Source organism: Euprymna scolopes, chromosome 32 (genome assembly GCF_053919585.1).
Source record: "Euprymna scolopes isolate OS-2025 chromosome 32, ASM5391958v1, whole genome shotgun sequence".
Lineage (NCBI taxonomy): Eukaryota > Metazoa > Mollusca > Cephalopoda > Sepiida > Sepiolidae > Euprymna > Euprymna scolopes.
Genome location: NC_136513.1, coordinates 29,948,215 through 29,974,983, shown reverse-complemented (window position 1 = coordinate 29,974,983; position 26,769 = coordinate 29,948,215). Strand labels below are relative to the sequence as shown.

General features: G+C 33.8%; 1 protein-coding gene and 1 pseudogene across 1 annotated transcript in view; both read right to left on the bottom strand.

Moving 5' to 3' along the window:
• LOC145256105 (general transcription factor II-I repeat domain-containing protein 2-like) overlaps positions 1 to 26,769 on the bottom strand; it is a 780,669-nt gene that overhangs the window by 290,537 nt on the left and 463,363 nt on the right. The gene's annotated exons all lie outside the window — the stretch shown is intronic.
• On the bottom strand, positions 24,085 to 24,218 carry LOC145256635 (U2 spliceosomal RNA; annotated as a pseudogene).

The following is a 26,769-nucleotide window of genomic DNA, read 5'->3' as shown; positions in this document are numbered from 1 at the left end:
TATGGAAAGAACAAAACCTAACTCAATAACGAGGATACTTACAGGCAGTACATCAGAGGAAGTAAATGTGACAGGCCCATAAAATCGCGAAGAAAAGCGCCTTTTTAAAATGGGTGAAAAAGACCGGAAACAACACCCGCCGTAAAATACAAAACAAAGCAATTAATAAATCCGAAACTGTCAAGAAAAAGAAGTAAGCGAGCGATATTTTATTTTTAAAACGAAAAAAAAAAGGAACATTACTAAAGAGAAAGAATAATAAAAGGAAATATAATGCAAAGATTAAAATGATTGAAAGAAGACACTGCTGGGAAAATAGATAAATAATAGAAAATAGAAACACATAATAATATGATAAAAACAGAAAGATGAAAAAAAGAAGGAAGTAAGAATGAAGGAAAGAAAAGGAAATTTAGATAAGTAGAAATAACAAACATTGGCAATGGGAAAAAGAAATAAACATTTAATAAAACACTAATACTTCTACTTCCATTAGTATGATCTATCTATCTATCTATCTATCTATTTATCTATCTATCTATTGTATAAGACATTTCGCGTGTTTGTTTGAGTTCCATTAGTATGATCTATCTATCTATCTATCTATCTATCTATCTATCTATCTATCTATCTGTCTGTCTATTGTATAAGACATTTTGCGTGTTTGTTTGAGTTCCTTCCCCATAGGTTCCGAAACAGCTAAGCATATCATTTGAAAATTTCACAAAAAGGTAACTTATATGCCTGGAGTATTCTGAGATATGTTTTTTTTTTTTACAGAAATTTAATCAATATGTATCGAGAATTGAAAATAATCTGATCTTAAAAACAGTCTTCCCTTTTAGATCCAAAACAAGAATTTGAAGAGTGGAATATTTTACGTTCCACACGCCGGTGTAACGTAAACTATTCTCCTGTAAAAATTCTTCTTTTTTATATATGAAAGAGGAAAAACTATGTTTAAGATCGTAAAGCCCAAATATAAGCTGGCTTGATATTGTAAACAAACGCGGACGGAATTTAATGAACTATGTTATCATTCTTATGATTTGTAAATTAAAAAAAAATTATTGTATTGCAAATTAGTCCACATTAGCAGTCCTAATATATAATAATCAATCGAGGGTTGATTCTATAATAATACATACACTTTATGCAAAAATTAAAATATTATATTTAAGCGTATTATACATGCGGGTTTAAGCCAACTCATTTTGTGACCTTCTACAGGTGATTGACCGCGACGAGACAGGATACACTTGCAAGATTCAGCATCCATATCCCATCAGAACTATCCGTTCGCCGGAACCTGGTCGAACAAGAACAACCATGAAGATGAACATGACAATCCTCAAAGAAAGTAAGCCGTACATTATGAAAACCTCATCAAAGGATTCCACAAAACAAAAACTCATACAACATGTGTTGTTTCCAAGTATAATTCTATTAAAAGAATCGGCTCATTCTATTAAATAATAAAATTCTTTCATCGTCTCAATCCTGCCGATGTTGTCAACCTGTCAACATGACAAAATGTCAATCCTTACCAGTGAAATACATTGGACCCTTAATAAACGGTGACCCATTAGTACAAAAATAAATCAATTTTTCTGAGTGTCGTTTTGATAGGTCAAGGAGCATAGATATACTAATTATAGCGAACGAGTTTTATAAATCTAATCCAGGAGAACATAGATTACAAGAGTTTTGGTGAATCCTATTCAATCGTAAAAGTTAGAAAAAAACAATGGTATATTTTATTTATTTGCGAACTATTATCCTCATCTTTATAATTCTCGTTTCACAACATTTCGGCTAACTATTCTCCTGGCCTTCGTCATACTGTGTACTGCGACGGAATAGAAATGCTGAATCTTTAACTGTAACTTTAGTAATTACTGCCTTGTTCCGCCTCATTTTGGAGGTTTGGCCTTCGGGCCAAGATCAAAGTGTAGTATCTGTTCCGGCAGATACTGCAAGCTATGACTAGCTATGACTAGCAAAGACCAGATGTGGGGGCAACCCCACATGCCTGACCATTAACCAGCTCCCATTTCCCACCTCTCGGGAGCTGGTCCCCTTTTTCCCTTCCCCCTCCCTTCACTCCTCACATTAAAAATCGGCCTTGTGCCTAATTTGCTCGGTGGGGGAGCAAATAAACACCATCTGTTCCGGCAGATACTGCAGGCTATGACTAGCAAAGTCCAGATGTGGGGGCGACCCCACATGCCTGACCTTTAACCAGCTCCCATTTCCCACCTCTCGGGAGCTGGTCCCCTTTTTCCCTTCCCCCTCCCTTCACTCCTCACATTAAAAATTGGCCTTGTGCCTAATTTGCTCGGTGGGGGAGCAAATAAATACCATCTATTCCGGCAGATACTGCAAGCAAAGACCATATGTGGAGGTAAACCAATATATAAGACCTTGGTCAATGTAGGGGAACCCCTTCATACCAATTGTCACTATCCAGCTCCCCTACTCCCCGATGAGTTGGTCCCTATTTTTCCTTCACTCCTCACATAAAAAATCGGCCTTGTGCCTAATTTTCTCCGTGGGGAAGCAAATAAATACCCAGTAATTACTGTCTTTCAAAGTTGCTGTTGGCTCACCACGTTTTTGCTTACCAATGCTCTGGCCGGGTTTGGATATGATTGAAACGGCTATCCTCAGGCAATGCTCAGCTATTTAGATTGGACGTCTCTATTCACTGCGGCACGGGTCCCGAAGGGCGATCAAGGGTGGATTTTTTTGTGTCATAAAACCTAGTTTTTGTAATTTGACCCCCCAAAAGAAATTCCAACAATTAAATTAGATTAACAGTGTTATGCAGGGGTAATTAAATGTATGCTGATATAAATACACATCCCACTGAAAGGATAATGCAGTATATACCAAACATGCATCAACTGGTATCCATCTGGATTTATTCCAACATGAACAATGGTTTTTGTATCTTTTTATCTGTAACAAAAAACATTGTTGGTAAGTAAGATTACAAAATAAAATAAAGTTCTGGATTGGTTCCACAAAAATTACTAATATTACTTTTTTGTATAAAATCTCCATGCCTTATAATAATGCTTGTTTCGCTGTAAAAAAATCTTTTAGTGATGCGGGTCCAGCTGAAGTAACCCACAATTTCAAAATATTACCAATTGCGTCTAACCAAAAAGAAAGTAAAAGTAGCTTTAATTATTTTGTAGATATTATAATCAGACGACAATGCTCAGTTTTCTTTGGAAGACATTTACATTATTTATAGTGCCAATAGTTATTCTTGCAATATTCTCAACCTAAGAATTTTGAAGCATTTACAGATTTAGCAAATATAATTAAATAGCAATTCAGCAATAATATATATATATATGTATATATATATATATATATATATATATATATATATATATACATATACATATATATATATATATATATATATATATATATATATATATATATATATATATATATATATGTATATATGATGGTAAATAGTTACATATGGTTTCAACACACAGCCATTTGCGGGCTTTTCATTTTTTATCCTTCTTTTTTTAGAGAGTTCGCCTTTTTTAAATATTTTTTGAAAGGCTCATCCCCCCCTTTCCCCTTTTTATTTATGACGTTGATGGGTGTAGGGTCGCCTGAGTAAGTCTCATTGACTGAAACAGATTGTTGTTTGTAGGGACCATATGTAACTGTTTACCTATATGTTGCTCTTATTACTGAGCACTATCAAACAACCTCGTTGTCTTAAATAATCCCGACTTTTGAACATCTCAAGCCTATATATATATATATATATATATATATATATATATATATATATATATATATATATATATATATATATACATATATAAATTCCCAGAAGGAATTGTGAGGGGACATCGCTCGGGAGTTTTACAGTTCCCAGGTTAGATGCTAGTGTGCCCACTTTTGTAGGCTGCATTGGGGAACCGGCTATTAAGAATGTGGTGTGTTCGATTACTAATGAGTCGAAGGTCGTCGATTGTAATCAGAACATCGTAATAAAACTATCAATAAATATAAATATTTGTCACGCGTATATTTAAGAAGAATTTTGAAATGAAGCACGCCAAAGTATATATGTAAAGAGAAATTATTTTACATAGAAAGTATTGTACAATAAAGAATGTGTTTGTGTACACTGCGCGTGTGTATACGAGATTTCTTGTGTATTCAAGAGTTCGTTAAGAGATATCGAGTATTCATTCTTATGCAAAAGTTAATTAAAGCATACGTGCGTATGGGTTCGTTGAATCTTCATTCTTCCCTGGAAAGTATATACCGCTGTCGAGGCGCGTGTAAAAAAATGCTTATATCACATCGAATGTGAGTTGAGAAAAGGAAACGTGTTGTCGAATGGAGAGAGACAGAAGAGAGAGAGAGAGAGAGAGAGAGAGAGAGAGAGAGAGAGAGAGAGAGAAAGAGAAACGAAACAGGAAATAGAGAAGGGCACCTGTTAGGCAAACAAGGATTAAATGAGGCACGTAACCGGTGCTTTATTTACATGTGCATGTATGTATGTATGTATGTATGTATGTATGTATGTATGTATGTCGCCAAAGGGCGAATGAACTCTTTTTCCGGGTCAACGGCCAACTAGCACCGTGTATATTTGTGTGTGTGTGTGTGTGTGTGTGTGTGTGTATTGGGGTAGAGAGGGGTCCCGTAAGCCGTGGTGAAGGCAACCTTTCTAGGAGAAGCAACTCTCTGATTTAAAAAGCAATAAAGCGGAAGACCAGTACCCGCATTAAGCTGGTCTGCAGATTAATTTGTTGCTGGCTATCTTGCTCTTGCTTGTTGCTGGATCTCAACATTTTGAACCGAGAGAGAGACTTAGCTGTCGTACAAAGCTAAGACTCTGTAACATCATATTTGTATAGATACTCTCTCAGACATTTGGGCTAATGGATTTTAAATGTCTGAGGGAGTGGCAATCGTCTGACAAGACGTTGCTATCATCACGGTATGAATAACGCATGTTGGATTTAAAAGGTCATATGCCTATAGCGTTTAAATAATAAAACAATCTTTAACACATGCATTTTCTAAGTTAAACTCTTTTCGTCAGAAGAGGCATTTTCTCCATTGTAGATCTAACCGAATGCGCCTTGTTTAATTATAAGTTTTAAAAATGTTAACGGAGTTTTGTTATGCTACAATACACAATTATCTTATTTACACTTAGATTCCGATTTATTGTTTTACTTCTTCTGTATCATATCTTATAAATAATTAAATTGTTGACGAATATTTCATTGCCCGATTTTAATTTGTGATTCTATTTAACGAGAAAGCATTCCTTATATGTATACGTTTTTATAATATATTTTTATTCTAGGCATTAAAATTCATATTTCTGCCCTAAACATATTACGAATATTGTATCGTGATAATTTCTTGGTTAAATTTGGGATGGCTCAATAAAAATGCTAATTAATTAGATTTTATACATTATTATCAATATTGCTATATCTTTAATTGTTCTATCTTGTTTATAGTACCTTTTTGCTATCGTGATATGTTACAATACTAACATAACACTCAATATTAATTTAGTAATCTAATATATAAAATGGCTATATGTCTGTCTGTATGACACCATGTTTTGCAACTCTATCTCCTCCAAAACTTAAAGTCGCAGAACGACGGTAGAGACATCAAATGATTGGATATTTTACAGAACGAACATCTATTGATCTGTATCCAGTAAAAATAGTTTTAAAAGAGATTTAAAAAGGGAAAAAAATCAAAAAAAGAATCGTTATAACTTTTGTATATCCATCCTAGTTTTTTTTTCCATTTTTACTTTAATCAATTCGTGTGCGTGTCACGTTAGTACTGTGGAAATGCCATCAGGTTAGAAGCTTTCTGTTTCGATTCTAGCTGATGGCATCAGAATATGTTTTTTTTTTTTTTAAACTTTTGAAATCATGATTCTGTAATTATAAACGAAATCTAGACAAAGTGAAATATCATATTAAAGCGTGTTTTATACCCCGGCAAAAATTTCTGCTCCTTACCCGACTTATATATATATATATATATATATATATATATATATATATATATATATATATATATATATATATATATATGATTTAGCTCAGTTAAATAACTATTTATCATATCTTAATTTTTATTTCATATCTACATATTAGGTTGGTGCAAAAATAATGTTGTTTTTTGACGTTATATGTCTATATGGAACAACGTTATTTTTGCACCAACCTAATATAAAGCACTTTTTTTTTCTATTTTGCATCTTTCCTAATTCGAATCCTTCCTCTTTTATTGTGAGGAGCATTGAGCTCAGAATTGCCCTGTACTAACATTTTTTCTTTATTTTAACCTTAACTTTTTCTTACTGTTCTGCTGATATAATTAAGTTATATATAAATTTGACCCCTTATTTTCCATTTAATATTATATATATATATATATATATATATATATATATATATATATATATATATATATATATATATATTATTTTTATTATTATCCTTTTGTATGTACTCATTAATGGATATTTATTATTTAATTATTATATTATTACTGATCTCTTCGAGAATGTTGTTAACTTTTATAGACAAACGATTAAGCTCGATCCAAGAATTAGTAAATGCGAAACATTACTTTGTTCGCGAGAGACAGAAAGGGAGATTATGTGTAGCGAATGACAGCAAAGGTAGAGAAACGCCAAAGATCATAAAAATGAAATAAGGAATTCGAAAAGAAGGAAACTAAAAAAAAAAAAACACATAGCATTTATACGGGTTTTAAAAAATGGAACAAAGGAGTTGAAGATTTCCTTTTAGACAAGAGAATGCCGAACAAAATACCTGAGGACAAGAAAACAAAAATGTCAGGAAGTTTTTAAATGATACTAATCGTGATTTATTACAAAGTCCATAACACATCGCATGCACATACATACGTACAATATATATATATATATATATATATATATATATATATGTATATATATATATATATATATATATATTTGTGTGTGTGTGTGTAAAAATATATTCATGTGTCTATATATGCGTATATCGTATGGGTGTGTATGAACATGATAACTAAATACATATATATATATATGCATATTATATGTGAGCGTTAGTCTTATATTCGCGCGCACACACACACACACACACATATATATATATGCGACTTAAAGTTACTTATGAAAAATTCTTATTCCATATAAATGCTCAAGCATATACACATATATATGCATATATTATAGCTTTGTATATATATATATATATGTGTGTGTGTGTGTGTGTGTATGTGTGTGTATGTATGTGCGTGCGTGCATGTGTGTGTGTGTATGTGTGTGTTTTAAATATACAGAGAACAAGATATATAAAGTGAAATTGAAAAGTGTAATTATTTGTGAATCCGTGTGACGTCGGTTATCATTTACCGGTGTGCTTGGCTAAACCTAGGCTAAACTCAAAGGTCGTAAATGATCAGGTTTTCTTTGACTGTCTCTCTCTCTCTCTCTCTCTCTCTCTGTCTCTCTCCTAAAACCTTAATACCGTGGTACGATTAGGTAAGCGATGGCATGTTCTTTTAATACATCTAAAACCAAGCTCTTTTCGTTATATAATCACCGCTTTTATCACCATCTGGCATCAATTGAAATAAATGGCTCTCGTCTTAGGGAGGCCGCATGTTTTGACAAGCTTTTGGACTTTATCTTTACTCCTGATTTGAAATCGAGCACATACATCAAACCTGTTGGCAGGGATGCTGGAAAAATGGAAGGATTCTTCTACCGCCCCAGTAGATATCTAATTTTGATGCAATTCTCTATCTATTTGAATGTCAGGTACGGCCAATGATGAAGTACTGGAGCCACATCTGGGGAGGAACCGCTAGAAGCAGCTTATCCTGCCTTGACTGAGTTCAAAACAGAGTTCGTAGCTTAGTGGGAGATGTCCGTGTTTCTTTCCCTGCAACTTATTTCCCACGGACGTGATGCTACGAGATTGTCTCTGCTTTATTGTTATTTTCATTGCAAATGCTCGTCTGAGCTTTAATCTATGCCCCTATCGTCAAACCTCGCGAAAAAAACTCATCTAACCAAAACCACTATAAATAATTTCACACACTATCTGTTCCTAAACCTAAACATAGATTCCATGAACAACACTTCTTTCTTTGAACTGCACACGTATGGAACGCTCTTCCTTGTATCTGCTTTCCAGCTGACTGCAATTTGATTGTATCTAAGTATAACGTAAACAAGTTCTTGATAAACCATATCTTTAAGTAATCAAATTTACAAAATATCTTGTACTAATCATTAAAACTCATCCTTGAGTGGCCTCCTTTATAAAAAAAAAAAAAAAAAAACATTTCTTCGTATCCGGATGATTTTTATAATATAAATAATAATTACTACATAGATGCAGAAGCGGAAACGAACTAATATTATGAAGGGAAAGTAACCAGTACAGCAAGAAACTCATCCTGTCTTCACAGAGTTCACAATAGACTTCGTAACTTAATGGGGGGGATGCCCGTTTCTCTCCCTTACAACCTATTCCCCACAGAAGAGACGTTGCGAGATTTTCTCTGTTTTATTGTTATTTAAAGAAGAAATGCTCAGTAGAGCTTCAATATATGGCTCCCTCTCGCCAAACATTCACGAAAAACACTTATCAAGCCAAAAGCACTATAAATAATTCCCCTCCACTCTTTATCTGTGCCTATACCTAAATACAGATTTTATGAACAAAGCTTATTTCCTAGAACTGCCCGCGTGTGGAACTCTCTTTCGTTTGCATGTTTTCAAGCTGTCTACAATCTGATTGTCTTCAAGTCCAACGTAAACGAGTTCTTGAGGAACTGTCCCCATGAGTAATGTACTTTCTAAAATTCCCACTACTTATATTTTCTACGCTATAATCACATTGACTAATGTATACCCATTAACGCTTTTCCTCGGGTGGCCTCAGGGTCTTTATAAGTGGTACATCATGTGGAAAAAAAACACAAAGAACATAAGTAAAACAAGTAGCAATACCAATAGCCCAGATTTTAATACAATAAGCCGCATAAAATTAAGAATATTAAAGCTGGAGAGAAGAACTAAATGTAGAACTCATGTAAATTTCAACTACAAATATCAAACAAAAAACAATGAGCAACAAGGTCAATTAAAACAAAGTGTATTATGTAGGTATCACATTACGAATATAAACTATATAAAAATTCAAAACAAAGAAAAAGGACGAGAATTCGATTACTGGGGATAAAAGGAAAACAGGCGTAAACCAATAGTTGAGAAGCAATAATAATACGCTAGGAAAATAAATAAAGAAGTTTGCTTTGCATATTTGTAAATAAAGAAGTTTGCTTCGCATATTTGAGCTCTATCCAAAACTTTATTATTGAGAAATTGCTTAATCTCTGGATTGGGATTTAACTCCCTTGTTTCGTTTTATATGTGTTCTTTTAAGTCTTGCAGTGGCTTTTAGTACACCATAAAATATAATGTCTTAGTTGTGCTAAAATTACAGAAATATATCCTTAAAAATAAGAAGTCTAATTAAGTTCCAAACGTTTTAGTGACTTTTTGTCACACTATGAATATATATATATATGTATATATATATATATATATATATATATATATATATATATATATATATGTGTGTGTGTGTGTGTGTGAGTGTGTGTGCGTGTGTGTGTATGAGTGTGTGTAAAATATGTTTATCCAAATGGATTCCAGCTTATATCTATATTAATCCTTGATTTTCTGAAGTCCGATGTAATTGAGAGTGTATATCTAATAAACAACAACATTCAATATTCAAAATGTCACGATGTTGACTACCTTACCAGTTATTCCTTCAGGGTGTTTTGCATGCACATTTATTAATAGAAGTTGTATATATATATATATATATATATATATATATATATATATATATATATATATATACATGACGGAATCAACGATCCTGAGTACACCAATACCCCCGTGGAAGCTGGAACAAAGACTACACTGTGTTAAATTTTACGACAAGTCAGTCTCATTTAAGAAAACCCAGGACAGTTTCATGCGTCAGTTCTAATGTGAAAAGTCTCCACCAAGAGCAGAATTCAGAACTGGGTGGACCACTTCGAGAAGTATGGAACCGTGGAAAACCTCAACGCTGCCAGAGAGAACCATCCAAGCCAAGAAGTTAACAGCCGAGCTGGTCGAAAGAGTGAGAGAGTCTCTCCAGCAGAGTCCGAAACGCTCTGTGCGTAAGCGAAGTCAGTCCCTCGGTATGCCCCTGAGAGTTGCAGGATAGTGCTGGTGAACGATATCAGTGCTTATTCATACAGAATACAGATGCTGCAGACCATTACAACCTCAGGCAAGAAGCAGAGGAGAGATATATCAGTTAAGATGCTCGAGAAGATCGAGGAGACATCAAGTTTCCTTAACCTCCTTTGGACCGCAGATGAAGCCCACTTCCATCTTGATGGAAATGCAAACTCCAAGACAAATGTCTTGTGGGGGTTCTCCAGACACAATGAAGTAGTCAACAAGCGCCTGCACTCTCCTAAGTGCAGATGTGGGCTGCAATCTTGGCCAGAGGCATCATCGAACCAATCTTAATCGAAGAACCTGGTGCAGCAGTGACAGTCACGAAGGAGCGGTATGTGGAGGTCCTGAAAACTTCAAGAGTGAGCTTCAGACCATCTACCCCTCGCTCCTGAGCAAGGTCTGATTCCAGCAGGACGGAGCAAGTTCTCCGACCTGAAACCTTTCCCGAGATAGGCTGAAAGAGAACTTCGGAGGTCTCACGACTGATTTTGAGTGGACACCCCATAGCCCGGATATAAGCCCCCTGTCCCCATATTTTTTCTTTTGGGCTATATTACGGACAGAGTCTACGCAGGGAAACCCAGAACCACCACTGAACTCACGGAAGCCATCAGGGAGGAGATGAGAACAATTACCAATTCGGCCTGTAAAAACGTCATGGACAACTTCGTGCTGCGCCTCAAGAAATGCACGGAGCAAAATAACATAGAACATTTGCTGTAGAACGGAGAAAAAAAAGGCCAAAACCCTAGCGTTTTGATGTGATGTTTTGAATATTATAAACTAGTTATGACCAAAGTTTCATTTCATTCGGACAAAACAGTAAGTGGTCTAATTAGAGTTGGGACCCATTTTGGGGGGGGCCACCCTGTATGTATGTATGTATATATATATATATATATATATATATATATATATATATATATATATATATATATACATACACATGTATATAATATGTATTTATATACATATATATATATATATATATATATATATATATATATATAAATAAATTCACTTGTGTACAAGCACAAACACACACATGTTTTTAAAATCTGAAAACAGTTAGAATTTAATGATAACCTAATTTCTCTTGATTGTAAACGTACAAAGAACACACATTAGAACACACCGGCTTTTGAAATCCGTTTAGAATAATATTAACAACATCTCTAGAAGTCAACGAGGTAAACTAGGAAAGACCCCTGTGTCTCCGAAGTCACAATTCGAAATACTGTCCATGAGAATCTACGATACACGATCCAAGAGACATTTAAACAAATTGACACATCCTGTTGAACAAGAGATTCTTTCCTTTTTTTTAAATAAATGTGCAGGGTAAGATTTGGCACTTCAAGAAAAGCCATTATGAAGAAGTAAATATATGTGCGTTTTTTTATAATGAATTTAATAATAAACAAGAGGCCGTTAACATATAGATAGTTAGATTAGTAAAAAAGGAGGACGGGAGAAAATAGAAAATGAAAAAGGGAGAAAAGAGTAAAGAGGAAGAAGGGATATTAAAATAACGAGAGAAAAGAGAGAGACAGTCATAGTTTAGGGAGGGAGAATGAGAGAAATCGGGGAAGCTGGATATCGTCTTTCTAAATCTATTTTTAAAATAATTAAATATACAGGTCAGAAATAGTCTATATATATATATATATATATATATATATATATATATATATATATATATATATATATATATATATATATATATATTCACGAAACGAACGGGGGAAGTTTACTAGTCAAGTGCCGTAGTAAGCTTAAGTCAATTATAAATATTAATGTTTATATTTATTTAAAAAAATAAAAAAGCTCGATACCACAGAAGGTAGTAGAGCTTAATATCGAAATACCAGTAAAAACCTGTGATCTACTATCTTTGTTCATGCTCATGATATATATATATATATATATATATATATATATATATATATATATATATATATATAACATTTTCACCCTAACCAAGCATATTGCCACTTTGGTGTAGTGGGCTACTATCAGGGGTAAAAGTTACTGGGGTACTATGTAGGTAGTTGGGTAGTAAATGTCGGATCATATTTCACTTGAACTTCTGCATTTCAGTACAGTTGGGGAAGCAGAGACCCGGAAGGTAGTTCCTACGTCTAGCGGTTCTGGACAAGAAAGTACTGGAATAGAAAGCTCTCCTGCATCTAGGGATCTAGCGGATGCACCAGCCACAATATCACTACAATTCTCCATATATGGGCGAATGGTGGCCTTATATAGGGGCAATGTACTTTTTGGGGTTACTAGCTTTCTTGCACGGTAGAGTGAGTCTCCCTTCTTCGCAGCGATCCTGCCAATGCTCTCAATGATGTAATTGTTTCAACTCATGTATATATATATATATATATATATATATATATATATATATATATATATATATATATATTTACTATAATAATTAAATACCTACAGACACTAGTGTTTCATCCTTTCGGGAATCTTCAGTGCAGGCTGTCACGATTAATACCAGTCGACCGATTCGAACCCCGCAACACGAGACATCTCTGGCTCGGTTTAGCGAAGACCTAATCCATTCGGCTACCATTAACCGCGTGAAATAACGTCGAATTTAAACATTTTTAATTTTAAATATTCATTTACGTCAATCAGAGAGTGATCTAATCGCTATACGATGATCTATGCATAAGAGCTAAGTTGACCGGCTTTTAATTCAACTGAAAGTGCTCAACGATAAGAAACGAATTTCTTAAAGGGGCTGTCATAATTATTTTTACTATAATAATTAAATATACCTTCACTATATATATATATATATATATGTATATATATATATATATATATATATATATATATATATCGGTACGCATGTGGTGTTTATTTGCAGGAAAATTATATTTAATATAAATATTTCCCATTAGTTATGACAGAAACAGATCGCTTGCAATTGGGAATGTATGAAAAAACGATATGACATTCACTAATCATTAACTCACGAGCTCTCGATTGATTGATCGATATGATACTGCCGAGATAGAAGATTTGCAAAACCTATATGTGAAACAGTGATACGCACCTGGCGATTGATAAGCTCGTATCAAATGCTTACAAGTCAAGATGTATTCTTTTAGGTAACAATAAAAGATAATATTACGTACTGTGTATTAAATTGCACTCGAAATTATACTCTTTTATATTGATAAACATTTCGTACTTAATACGAGATAATAATAAGAACGGCCATTTTAGATTTCTTTCCTTTATTATTTATGTCTGATCTCGTGTATACGCAGTGTCTACGACGATTACCGACAAGATCCTTGCATCGAAGGTTAATATTTTGCTAGAGTCGGCTCATACATAAGCCGGAAGTGACTTGCTTGTTCTCTAATCTATGAATAATACCTGTTTATTGATCTACTAATGCACCCTTACAAGGGCATTCCATTTCCGGTATGTTTTCGTCTACGGCCGTGTGTAATTTCTTTTCAGAATACAATGTGACCATATGTCTAAACGCAGGCAGATGTAGGTTCTAAGTAAACAAACTTATTTGTATTTTCAATAGAGGGATTACGAGTCTAGGAACACAGCCCTGTAAAAATATTGAACTTTATGGAGTCAAACATGTGCTGTCTTACGACCTTTACACTAGCGCGAAATAGTCCGTTAATCAATCCCAGATAGAAATCTGGCGGCAGAACGGTCAAACTCTCAAGTATTTTGCAGACCACTTTTCTGACAACTCGTGTTACGAAAACACAATGACGTATATCGAAACTCTCCTAACCAATAGTCCTTTCTACCGCAGAGTACAAGTAGTTTTCTGCTGCATAACCAATAGTGGGCGTTTCATACGTATTTAGATGTTTTCCGTTTCCTTTATGTAATCAAGAGTAACGAAATGACCGCATACGTTTGAGAAGCATCCATGCGCAGGAAACACAGATTAAAGCACTAATGTGCATGTGTTGGTATGTGTGTGTGGACACACCTTAACCTATAAAATCAACGAATATTTCATCTAGAGACTTGTAATTTTATATATAGGGTATTCAGATATGTTGGAAATCTCTTAGTCGGTTTTTTAATTGGAATAAAAGGCTCCTAAGGGGTAAAAATTGAAAAATTGTTACGGTTTCAATCGAACAGCGCCCTGCAGCCTACTAGTATATATATATATATATATATATATATATATATATATATATATATATATATATATATATATATATACAAATAGAGTAAGGGAAAAGAGCGAGATAACAAAGGGAGATAGATAGAGAGAGAGAGAAAGAGAGAGATAGAGAGAGAGATGTTATTCCCAGTCGTTTATTAGATAGCTTGAGACACCTGTGCTTTCAACCATTAATATAGAGATAAGACAATTCGTATAAAATTAGGTTTACAGAATCCATATAAAAACGAGGATCCCCGCGATATCAGGAATCATGGAGCATTCGTGAAATAACAATATTATGGGTTATTTTTTAAAACATGTTTTAGAACTACGTTTAAAGCTTTGTGAACAAAATATCCATTTACGTGTTTTTTTATTCAACAAGGAAATACGCGTCAAATGCGAAAAGTAGCAAACTCGTCTAATCATATTGCAGCTGATTTTAGAAGCATTCAAAAAATTATAATCGATTTTCTGGTATAATTATATTCAATGATGCGGTGTTCATGTAATTCCTGAAGTAAATTGAGATAATCTTCCTTTTGATAGTTAAAAATGTGTAGCCATCAGTTTCGCCCCCTCTGTCTCTGCCTTTCTCTCTTTCTCTCTCTCTCTCTCTCTCTCTCTCTCTCTATATATATATATATATATATATATATATAACTATATATATATATATTTATATATATATATAACTATATATATATGTATATATCTATGTAACTATATATATATATACATACTTGTAATTTTGTATATAGAGTATTCAGATATATGACAACTCTTTTAATTTCAGTTGGTAAACACTTATAAAACGTATATATATACCAGCAAAGATCTCCCGCCCATTGGTCTTTTCAAGTATGTATGTATTGTCAACTAAAATCTTTGTAACATTGGGACAGGGGCCACTTGAAAATTCCTGTCCACAGTCCGATTTAGGAAGATTTTAGTTGACAACATATGTATAATAAACAGAAACTTGAAATACTACAAGTATTACTAATCTATATAATTATAAAACTCAAATGACCGTGTAACGGGTGTTGTAAATTCTGGTTGCGCGTGCGTACATGAACAAATAATCAACGCGAAAATAAAACGTATTGTTTAACTGTGTACGTTTTCAGCGTCTCAATTGTTTTTTCGCGTTTCAAATAAACAGGTGTTTATATTTTATGCATTTTTTTACATCGTTCAATTTCCGTATTACGTTTAAGGCATTTTAACGTGATTTTCTTACAATAAATCTACTTTAACCGGTTGACAACCATAAGAGCATTTTACAACAGCCATTTGTTCACCTTCTTCATTTTTTTTTTCAATTTAATCTCTATTTTTTAATACACCTTTCATAAAAAAAAACATTTATATATTTTCGTCTACACTACCAACATGAATAAATAAACCCGGCATACGTTTTTTTTTTATTTGCGTTACAAATAAATAATCAACGCGACAATAAAACTTATTGTTTTATTATGTACGTTTTAAGCCTCCCAATTGTTTTTTATTCGCGTTTAAATTAAAAGATATATCACTTGAATTGTACTTTAAGTATTATGGTATCTTTTCAGTGCACATTTACCTATACGTGTGGCGATCCACATATAATTCAATGGCTGTAAGTGTTATTTTTTGAAAAATAAACAATTATAAACAGAACGACTCATAGAAATCTATCTATATTCTATTTTCATTTTTATATACTTTCATAGAAATGTTTCATTATAGCCACACAAAAAAAACTATTTTCTTAACATCGAAAATGGAACGCTCATAATTCCATCTATATATATAAAAGGCAAAAATCGGTGTGTATGTATGTATGTATGTATGTTTGTTTGTAACGCTAAAACTTTTGACAGACACAACCAAAGTTGACAAATTAGGTAGCATATTGCACCTTGATCACCCGGATGACAAATATCGAAATTTCACGTCAAACGGACAACTAGAAGGGGGTTAACTGATCATTTTTCTCCCAGGGGGGCCCCCCAAAAAACCTGTCATTTTAACATTATTCATTAGCTGTCACGTGACGTGACGTCAGCTCAGTAAAATGTCGGCTACGCTGAGCCTCTGACGTACATTAAAGCTGCCTGCGAGGAGTATCATTGATACTATAACACAGTTAAATATTAGTTTAAGAGTCGAACCGTTATTACCAACGGATTTATCGCACTTCAAAAAGAAGAATCCCAAAATTACATAAAAATTGACGTAGGGAAAATGTTTTTATTTTTGCTTGAAGTTTTTTACCGGCGAAGAAAGATGACTATGCTCTTTGCTATAGTTTACCATGTAAACAAGGCTTTAGCCATTTTGTTTTTACCTCCTAACTCTGTTAAACTGGAAGGGGGAGGGGTGGCTATCAGTATAAGGCCGCTTAAATACACGAAAATTACTTTTATACGAGTTTGTTTTCTTATGAATGGAACCGCGTTTATAGGGGGGAGGGGGGAGGAGGCAATGTGCACAGTCTCCCAAGCATTACCTACTATAAAAAAAGATGCACATTTACCCTCTTCTCTCACCCTCTTTCTCTCTCTCTCTCTCTCTTTCTCTTCTCTCTCTCACTCTCTTTCTCTATCACCCTCTTCTCTCTCTCTCTTTCTCTTCTCTCTCTCATCCTCTTTCTCTCTCTCTCACCCTCTTCTCTCTCTCTACCTTTTTCTCTTCTCTCTCGCACCCTCTTCTCTCTCTCTCACCCGCTTCTCTCTCTCTACCTCTTTCTCTTCTCTCTCGCACCCTCTTCTCTCTCTCACCCGCTTCTCTTTCTCTACCTCTTTCTCTTATCTCTCTCTCTCTCTCAACCTCTTCTCTCTCTCTCTCTTACCCTCTTCTCTCTCTCACTCTCTGTGTACACCTTTTTCTCTTCTCTCTCTCTCTGACCCTCTTTCTCTCTCTCTCACCCTCTTTTTCTGCTCTCTCTCACCCTTCTCTCTCTCTCTCTCTACCTCTTTCTCTTCTCTATCACCCTCTTTCCCTGCTCTCTCTCACCTTCATCTCTCTCTCTCTACCTATTTCTCTTCTCTCTCTCTCCCTCTGCTCTCTCTCACCCTCTTCTTTCTCCCTCACCCTCTTCTCTCTCTCTCTCTACCTCTTTCTCTTATCTCTCTCTCTCACTACCCCTCTCTCTCTCTGTCTTACCCTCTTCTCTCTCTCTCTACCTCTTTCTCTTATCTCTCTCTCTCACTACCTCTCTCTCTCTCACCCTCTTCTCTCTCTCACCCTCTTTCTCTCTTACCCTCTTCTCTCTCTACCTCTTTCACTTCTCTCACCCTCTTTCTCTCTCACCCTCTTTCTCTGCTCTCTCTCACCCTCTTCTCTGCTCTCTCTCACCCTCTTCTCTCTCTACCTCTTTCTCTTCTCTCTCTCTCACCCTCTTCTCTCTCTCTTACCTATTTTGTAATATATATATATAGATATATATATTGTACAAACTATTGTACAAACTATTACCACTTATCAAGGCCTATAGGCCACTCGAGGATGAAAGTTTAAAAGTGCACAGTAGTCAAATTCGGCAAAGATGACGGAACCGCTTTAAGAGGAGGATGAATTATTCAGTGACTCCAACCTATTTTGTTACATATATGTATGTATATATTTTTGTAAAAAATATATATTACTACTTATCAAGGCCCATAGGACACTCGAGGATTAGAGTTGAAAAGTGCACAGCAGTCAAATCTGGGAAAGAGGATGGAACCGCTTTAACGGGAGGATGAGTTATTCAGCGACTCCAACCTATTTTGGTATATATATATTTATATCTATATTTATTTTTAAATATATATTACCACTTATCAAGGCCCATAGGCCACACGAGGATGAGAGTTTAAAAGTGCACAGTAGTCAAATTCGGCAAAGATGATGGAACCGCTTTAAGAGGAGGATGAATTATTCAGTGACTCCAACCTATTTTGTTATATATATGTATGTATATATTTTTGTAAAAAATATATATTACTACTTATCAAGGCCCATAGGACACTCGAGGATTAGAGTTGAAAAGTGCACAGTAGTCAAATTCGGGAAAGAGGATGGAACCGCTTTCACGGGAGGATGAGTTATTCAGCGACTCCAACCTGTTTTTTTATATATATATTTATATCTATATTTATTAAAAAATATATATTACCACTTATCAAGGACAATAGGCCACTCGAGGATGAGAGTTGAATAGTGCACTGTATAAAAAATACGGTAAAGAGGATGGAACCGCTTTAACGGGAGGATGAGTTATTCAGCAACTCCAACCTATTTTTTTATATATATATATATATATATATATACTTTTATTAAAAAATATATATTACCACTTATCAAGGACAATAGGCCACTCGAGGATGAGAGTTGAAAAGTGCATAGTAGTAAAATTCGGGAAAGAGGATGGAACCGCTTTAACGGGAGGATGAGTTATTCAGCGACTCCAACCTATTTTTTATATATATATATATATATATATATATATATATATATTTATAACAAAAATATATTACCACTTATCAAGGCCCATAGGCTACTCGAGGATAAGAGTTGAAAAGTGCACATTAGTCAAATTCGGGAAAGAGGATGGAACCGCTTTAACGGGAGGATGAGTGATTCAGCGACTCCAACCTATTTTGTTATATATATATATATATATATATATATATATATATATTTTGTACAAACTATATATTACCACTTATCAAGGCCCATAGGCCACACGAGGATGAGAGTTTAAAAGTGCACAGTAGTCAAATTTGGGAAAGAGGATTTAATCGCTTTAATAGAAGGATGAATTATTCAGCGACTCACACCTGTTTTGGTATATATATATATATATTTATAAAAAAATATGTATTACCACTTATCAAGGCCCATAGGCCACTCGAGGATGAGAGTTAAAAAGTCCACAGTAGTCAAATTTGGGAAAGAGGATGGAACCGCTTTAACAGGAGGATGAGTTATTCAGCAACTCCAACCTATTTTGTTATATATATATATATATATATATATATATATATTTTTCATAAAATATGTATTACCACTTATCAAGGCCCATAGTCCACTCGAGGACGAGAGTTGAAAAGTGCACAGTAGTCAAATTGGGGAAAGAGGATGGAACCGCTTTAACGGGAGGATGAGTTATTCAGCGACTCCAACCTTTTTTTTTATTTTGTAAAAAATATATATGACCACTTATCAAGGCCCAGAGGCCACTCGAGGATAAGAGTTGAAAAGTGCACAGTAGTCAAATTTGGGAAATTTGTTATATATCTATTTTTTTGTTACTTAGGCATTTCCACTTATCAAGGCCCAGATACATCTCGAGGATAAGAGTTAAATGTGCACAGTAGTCAATTGGACAATAAGGCCCAGAGGCCACCCGAGGATAAGGGTTGAAAATGGCAGTAGTTAATTGGACAACATAGTAATCGTTAGTAATGGAAAGTCGGGAAATTTGTTATATATATATTTATATTTTGTTTAGATAGGCATTACCACTTATCAAGGCCCAGAGGCCACTAGAGGATAAGTGTTGAAAAGTGCAGTAGTCAATTGGACAAAATATAGTAATTGTTAGTAATGGAAATTCAGTAAATTTGTTATATATATATTAATATTTTGTTAAATACGCATTACCACTTATCAAAGCCCACAGGCCACTCGAGGATAAGGATTGAAAAGTGCACCGTAGTAGTCGGTTGTAATGGAAATGCGGGATATTTGTAATATACCTATTTTTTGTTACTTAGGCACAACCACTTATTAAGGCCCAGAGGCCACTCGATGGTATTACCACTTATCAAGGCCCAGAGGCCACTCGAGGATAAGCGTTTAAAAGTGCAGTAGTCAATTGGACAATATAGTAATCGTTAGTAATGGAAATTCAGTAAATTTGTTATATATATGTATATTTTGTTACATACGCATTACCATTTATCAAGGCCCAGAGGCCACTCGAGGATAAGGATTGAAAAGTGCACAGTAGTCAATTGGACAATATAGTAATCGTTAGTAATGGAAATTCAGTAAATTTGTTATATACCTATTTTTTGTTACTTGGTCATTTCCACTTATCAAGGCCCAGAGGCCACTCGAGCATAAGAGTTAAAAAGTCCACAGTAGTCAATTGGACAATAAGGCCCAGAGGCCACCCGAGGATAAGGGTTAAAAAGTGCAGTAGTCCATTGGTCAATATAGTAATCGTTAGTAATTACTACTTCTCAAGGCCCAGAGGCCACTCGAGGATAAGGGTTGAAAAGCGCAGTAGTCAATTGGACAATACAGTAATCGTTAGTAATGGAAATTCAGTAAATTTGTTATATATATATATATTTATATTTTGCTAAATACGCATTACTACTTATCAAGGCCCAGACGCCACTCGAGGATAAGGGTTGAAAATATTCAACAAATTTTTTATCTACAGATTAGAAAATTTGTATATAGGGTATTCAGACATATGGAATATATCTAGCATAATCTATCTATTATATCTATAAAAGTCAGAATGTTTGTGTGTGTGGGTGTGTGTGAGGTAGAGAGAGAGAGAGAGAACAATTCTTAACCTATATATTCAACAAATTTTTTATCTACAGATTTTAAATTTGTTATAAAGGGTATTCATACATACGGAAATATATCTAGCATAATCTATCTATTATATCTACAAAAGTGAAAATGTGTGTGTCTGTGAGAGAGAGAGCAATTCTCAACCTATATAATCAACAAATTTTTTATCTACAGATTAGATAATTTGTATATAGGGTATTCAGACATATGGAAATATATCTAGCATAATCTATCTATTATATCTATAAAAGTGAGAATGTTTGCGTGTGTGTGTGAGGTAGCAAGAGAGAGAGAGACAGAGCGAGAGAACAATTCTCAACCTATATATTCAACAAATTTTTTATCTACAGATTTGAAAATTGGTATATAGGGTATTCAGACATATGGAAATATATCTAGCATAATCTATCTATTATGTCTATAAAAGTGAGAATATGTCTGTGTGTGAGAGAGAGAGAGTAAGAACAATTCTCACCCTTTATATTCAACAAATTTTTATCTACAGATTAGAAAATTTTTATATAGTGTATTCAGACATATGGAAATATATCTAGCATAATCTATCTATTATATCTATAAAAGTGAGCATGCGTGAAAGGAGAGAGAGAGAGAGAGAACAATTCTCAACCTATATACTCAACAAATTTTTTATCTACAGATTTGAAAATTTGTATATAGATTATTCAGACACATGGAAATATATCTAGCATAATTTATCTATTATATCTATAAAAGTGAGAATGTGTGGGTGTGTGAGAGAGAGAATGAGAGAGAACAATTCTCAGCTTATATATGCAACAAATTGTTTATCTACAGATCCGAAATATCACATTTGTATAGAAGTAGAAATCTGGATACCTATTCTGATACCTAATAAAAGAAAGGACACTCTTTGGGGCGGATTTTGATGATAACAAGTCACTAATAAGAAATTATAATAAACATTGAAATAATTTAAGAATTTTATCAAAATAAAATTGCATGGTAATCACCCAATTTCTGCCACAAAATTTTGATTGGCAAAACTCATAAACAGAAAATATATATTTTCTAATTTCATCTTTTTTTTTATATAATCTGATTTGATGTTTTCCTTAATATTCAAATCACTATATTTTGCTGCTTAATATCAAATACAGCAAATGAGTTATTTTTTATGCATCAAACAATTACATTTTCTCATTCATCCAAACTAATCACTGAACATCAATTTCATATTTTCTTCACTAAAATATTACTGTGCTTGATGTCATCAAGTGGAGCGGATCATTTTTTTTTCATTTGTTCACACATTTTTCCAATTTATATATATTTTGTCTAAGATTCTTAGCCTATGTCATTGCATACCAAGCTGTTTATTAAAAGTTACGGTTCACTGTAAACACATACGTTACACCAAAATAAAAACGCTTCAGATAATGTCTTGATATTCAATTAAGTTTCTCACATGACATCTTATGAAGTTAGTAGAAATGTTACAGACTTTTGAATCTCAAACACTTTCAATACTGTGCACTGATATTTTCTTTTTTGGAATATAAGCACATTCATGATTTTTTTTTACAAACGTCAACAAATTTCACAATGTGTAGCAATGTACTGAAACAATTATAAAAATATTTGTTTTTATTTTGGATGATGCAGGGCATCCGAAGAGAGATTTTTCTAACAAAATGAAAGTATAATTTTTAGCAATAGGTATCTAGGAAAAGGCCACTACATACGTTATAAATTCCAAATTTCCACAACCTGGCAAATACTGGTACACGCTAGCAAATTTAGATTTGCAATTACAGAATATGATTCTAATTTTTTCCTTTGCTCTTTATTCTAACACTACACTAAGTTTACTGTTTTATTTCGCTACAGTTGATATTGTGTAGAACAATAAGAAAATCATAGTGAACAATGCATTCAACAAAATTTCACACACATTTCTAGATACCTATATCTAATAAGTTCAAAAGAAAGGACACACTTAGGGAGGTATTTTGGTGGTCAAGTCACTAAATAGAGATTAGCTGGTTTCCCGGCATAGCCCAGGATGTAATAAAGATTGACTGAAATACATGTTCTAGCTGGTTTCTAGGCGTTGCCAGGGATGTAATATAGACACATTATGTTGTATATTACCTGTTCTCTTCTCCCTAAGGTAAAACAATTTCATATACATGCTGTAAATTACCTATGCTAGGGATAAAACATGAACAATACCAGTCCGGGGGTAGATAAAACAAATAATACATAGAGATGAAAGATTCGTCTCCCCTAAGAATAAAACATATGTTCAATATCTGCTTTTGTTTTTTCATTGTTTATACGGTCCCGAGCAACGCCGGGTAGCCCCCAAAAAAACCTGTCATTTTAATGTTAATATTACATAATCCAAAAACGCTTAGTCATGTCACGTGACGTGACGTCAACATCCAGTAATGGCGAACAAATGTAAACAAACACTTTGTTTTACCGATACTTTTGTAATTTCTCTTCTGCTTTGTTCTAGAGATTATTAAACTCCATGACAATATCTCCAACGTATTTAACTGGTTAAAAATAGTATTTATACAAGAGTTTTAACGAAAAATATCAGGAAAAAATGTACAGGAATAAAAAAAAATTCAGCTTTCAAAATATTCGTCGATAAAAAAACCGATCTTTATATTTACGCTAGCCATTTTGTATATTACCACGTGACCTGCTATCTCTTAAACTGGAGGGGGGGGATCCACTTGAATCCAACAAAACCAGTAATTTTTTTTTTCTATTATATACACATCATTTTCTATAAAATTAAGTGTAGACTTTATAATTATAACAAAAAATGTTATTCATACTAAAAAAAAAAAACGCTTAGTCATGTCACGTGACGTGACGTCAACATCCACTAATGGCGAACAATTGTACCTATTTACTATGCCTCCCCACGGGACAGAGTTAGACACCAGGGTCGTTTTTTAACGTGGAGAAAAGGTACAAAAATAAAAATTGTCTCAGTCGTGGAGGATTTCTCCTCCACCGAAAGAGAACAAGAAATAGAAGTGCAGCATCTGAAGAACAGATACTACACTTTGATCTTGACCAAAAGGCCAAGAATGCGAACAATTGTAAATAACAACTTTTTTCACAAAACCAACACCGTCTTTCTTTTTTTTCTCTCTCTCACCCACTTACTCTTCCCTCTCTCTCACCCTCTTTCTCTTGACGTCACACCACTGTTAAACTGTGGGGGGGGGAACACATTCCCAGGCATTATCTCCTATAGATGCACATTTTATTAGAAATTCAGCTTTCAAAATATTAGACGATAATAAAAATATAAAACCAACACCCTCTTTCCCTTTTCTCTCTCTCTCACCAACTTACTCTTCTCTCTCTCTCACCCTCTTTCTCTTGACCTCCTACTACTGTTAAACTGTGTGTGTGGGGGGGGGGGAAGAGGCAGCTTGAAAACCAACAAAAACAGTGCACAGTTTCCCAAGCATTTGGGGTGGGAAGGGGGGGAAGAAGCCGAGCGCACAGTTTCGTGTGAGAGAGAGAGAACAATTCTCAACCTATATACTCAACAAATTTTTTATCTACAGATTTGAAAGTTTGTATATAGGGTATTCAGACATATGGAAATATATCTAGCATAATCTATCTATTATATCTATAAAAGTGAAAATGTGTGTGTGTGTGAGGTAGCCAGAGAGAGAGAGAGAGAGAGAGAGAGAGACAACAATTCTCAACCTATATATTCAATACATTTTTTATCTACAGATTTGAAAATTTGTATATAGGGTATTCAGACATGGAAATATATCTAGCATAATCTATCTATTATATCTATAAAAGTTAAAATGTGTGTGTGTGTGTGTGTGTGTGTGTGTGTGTGTGTGTGTGCGTAAGAGAGAGAGAGAACAATTCTCAACCTATATACTCAACGTATTTTTATCTACGGATTTTAAACTTTGTATATAGGGTATTCAGACATATAGAAATATATCTAGCATAATCTATACATTATATCTATAAAAGTCAGAATGTTTGCGTGTGGTTGTGTGTGTAAGGTTGCGAGACAGAGAGAGAGAACAATTCTCAACCTATCTATTCAATAAATTTGTTATCTACAGATTTGACCATTTGTATATAGGGTATTCAGACATATGGAAATATATCCAGCATAATCTATCTATTATATCCATAAAAGTGAGAATGTGTGCGTGAGAGAGAGAGAGAGAGAGAGAGTAAGTACAATTCTCACCCTATATATTCAACAAATTTTTTATCTACCGATTAGAAAATTTGTATATAGGGTATTCAGACATATGGAAATATATCTAGCATAATCTATCTATTATATCTATAAAAGTGAGAATGTGTGTGAAAGAGAGAGAGAAGAGAGAGAGAGAGAACAATTCTCAACCTATATATTCAACTAATTTTTATGTACAGATCTGAAAATTTGTATACAGGGTATTCAGACATATGGAAATATATCTAGCATAATCTATTATATCTATAAAAGGTAGAATGTGTGTGTGTGTGTGTGAGTGAGTGAGTGAGTGAGAGAGAGAGAGAACAATTCTCAACCTATATACTCAACAAATTTTTTATCTACAGATTTGATAATTTGTATATAGGGTATTCAGACATAAGGAAATATATCTAGCATAATCTATCTATTATATCTATAAAAGTGAGAATGTGTGTGTGAGAGAGAGAGAGAACAATTCTCAACCTATATATTCAACAAATTCTATCTTTACAGATTTGAAAATTTGTATATAGGGTATTCAGACATTTGGAAATATATCTAGCATAATCTATTATATCTATAAAAGTGAGAATGTGTGTGTGAGAGAGAGAGAAAGAACAATTCTCAACCTATATACTCAACAAATTTTTTATCTACAGATTTGACAATGTGTATATTGGGTATTCAGACATATGTAAATATATCTGGCATAATCTATGTATTATATCTATAAAAGTGTGAATGTGAGTGATGGAAAGAGCAAAAAATTCTCAACCTATATTTACAACAAATTGTTTATCTACAGATTTGAAAATTTGTATGTAGGGTATTCAGACATATGGAAATATATCTAGCATAATCTATTATATCTATAAAAGGTAGAATGTGTGTGTGTGTGTGTAGGTGTGTGTGAGAGAGAACAATTCTCAACCTATATACTCAACAAATTTTTTATCTACAGATTTGAAATTTTGTATATAGGGTATTCAGACATATAGAAATATATCTAGCATAATCTTTCTATTATATCTATAAAAGTGAGAATATGTGTGTGAGAGAGAGAGAGAGAGAGAACAATTCTCAACCTATATATTCCACACATTTTTGGGTACAGATTTGAAAATTTGTATATAGGGTAGGCAGACATATAGAAATATATCTAGCATAATCTATCTATTATATCTATAAAAGTGAGAACTTCTGTGTGTGTGTGTGTGTGAGAGAGAGAGAGAACAATTCTTAACCTACATACTCAACAAATTTTTTACCTACAGCTTAGAAAATTTGTATATAGGGTATTCAGACATATGGAAATATATCTAGCATAATCTATCTATTATAACTACAAAAGTCAGAATGTGTGTGTGAGAGAGAGAGAGAGAACAATTCTAAACCTATATATTCAACAAATTT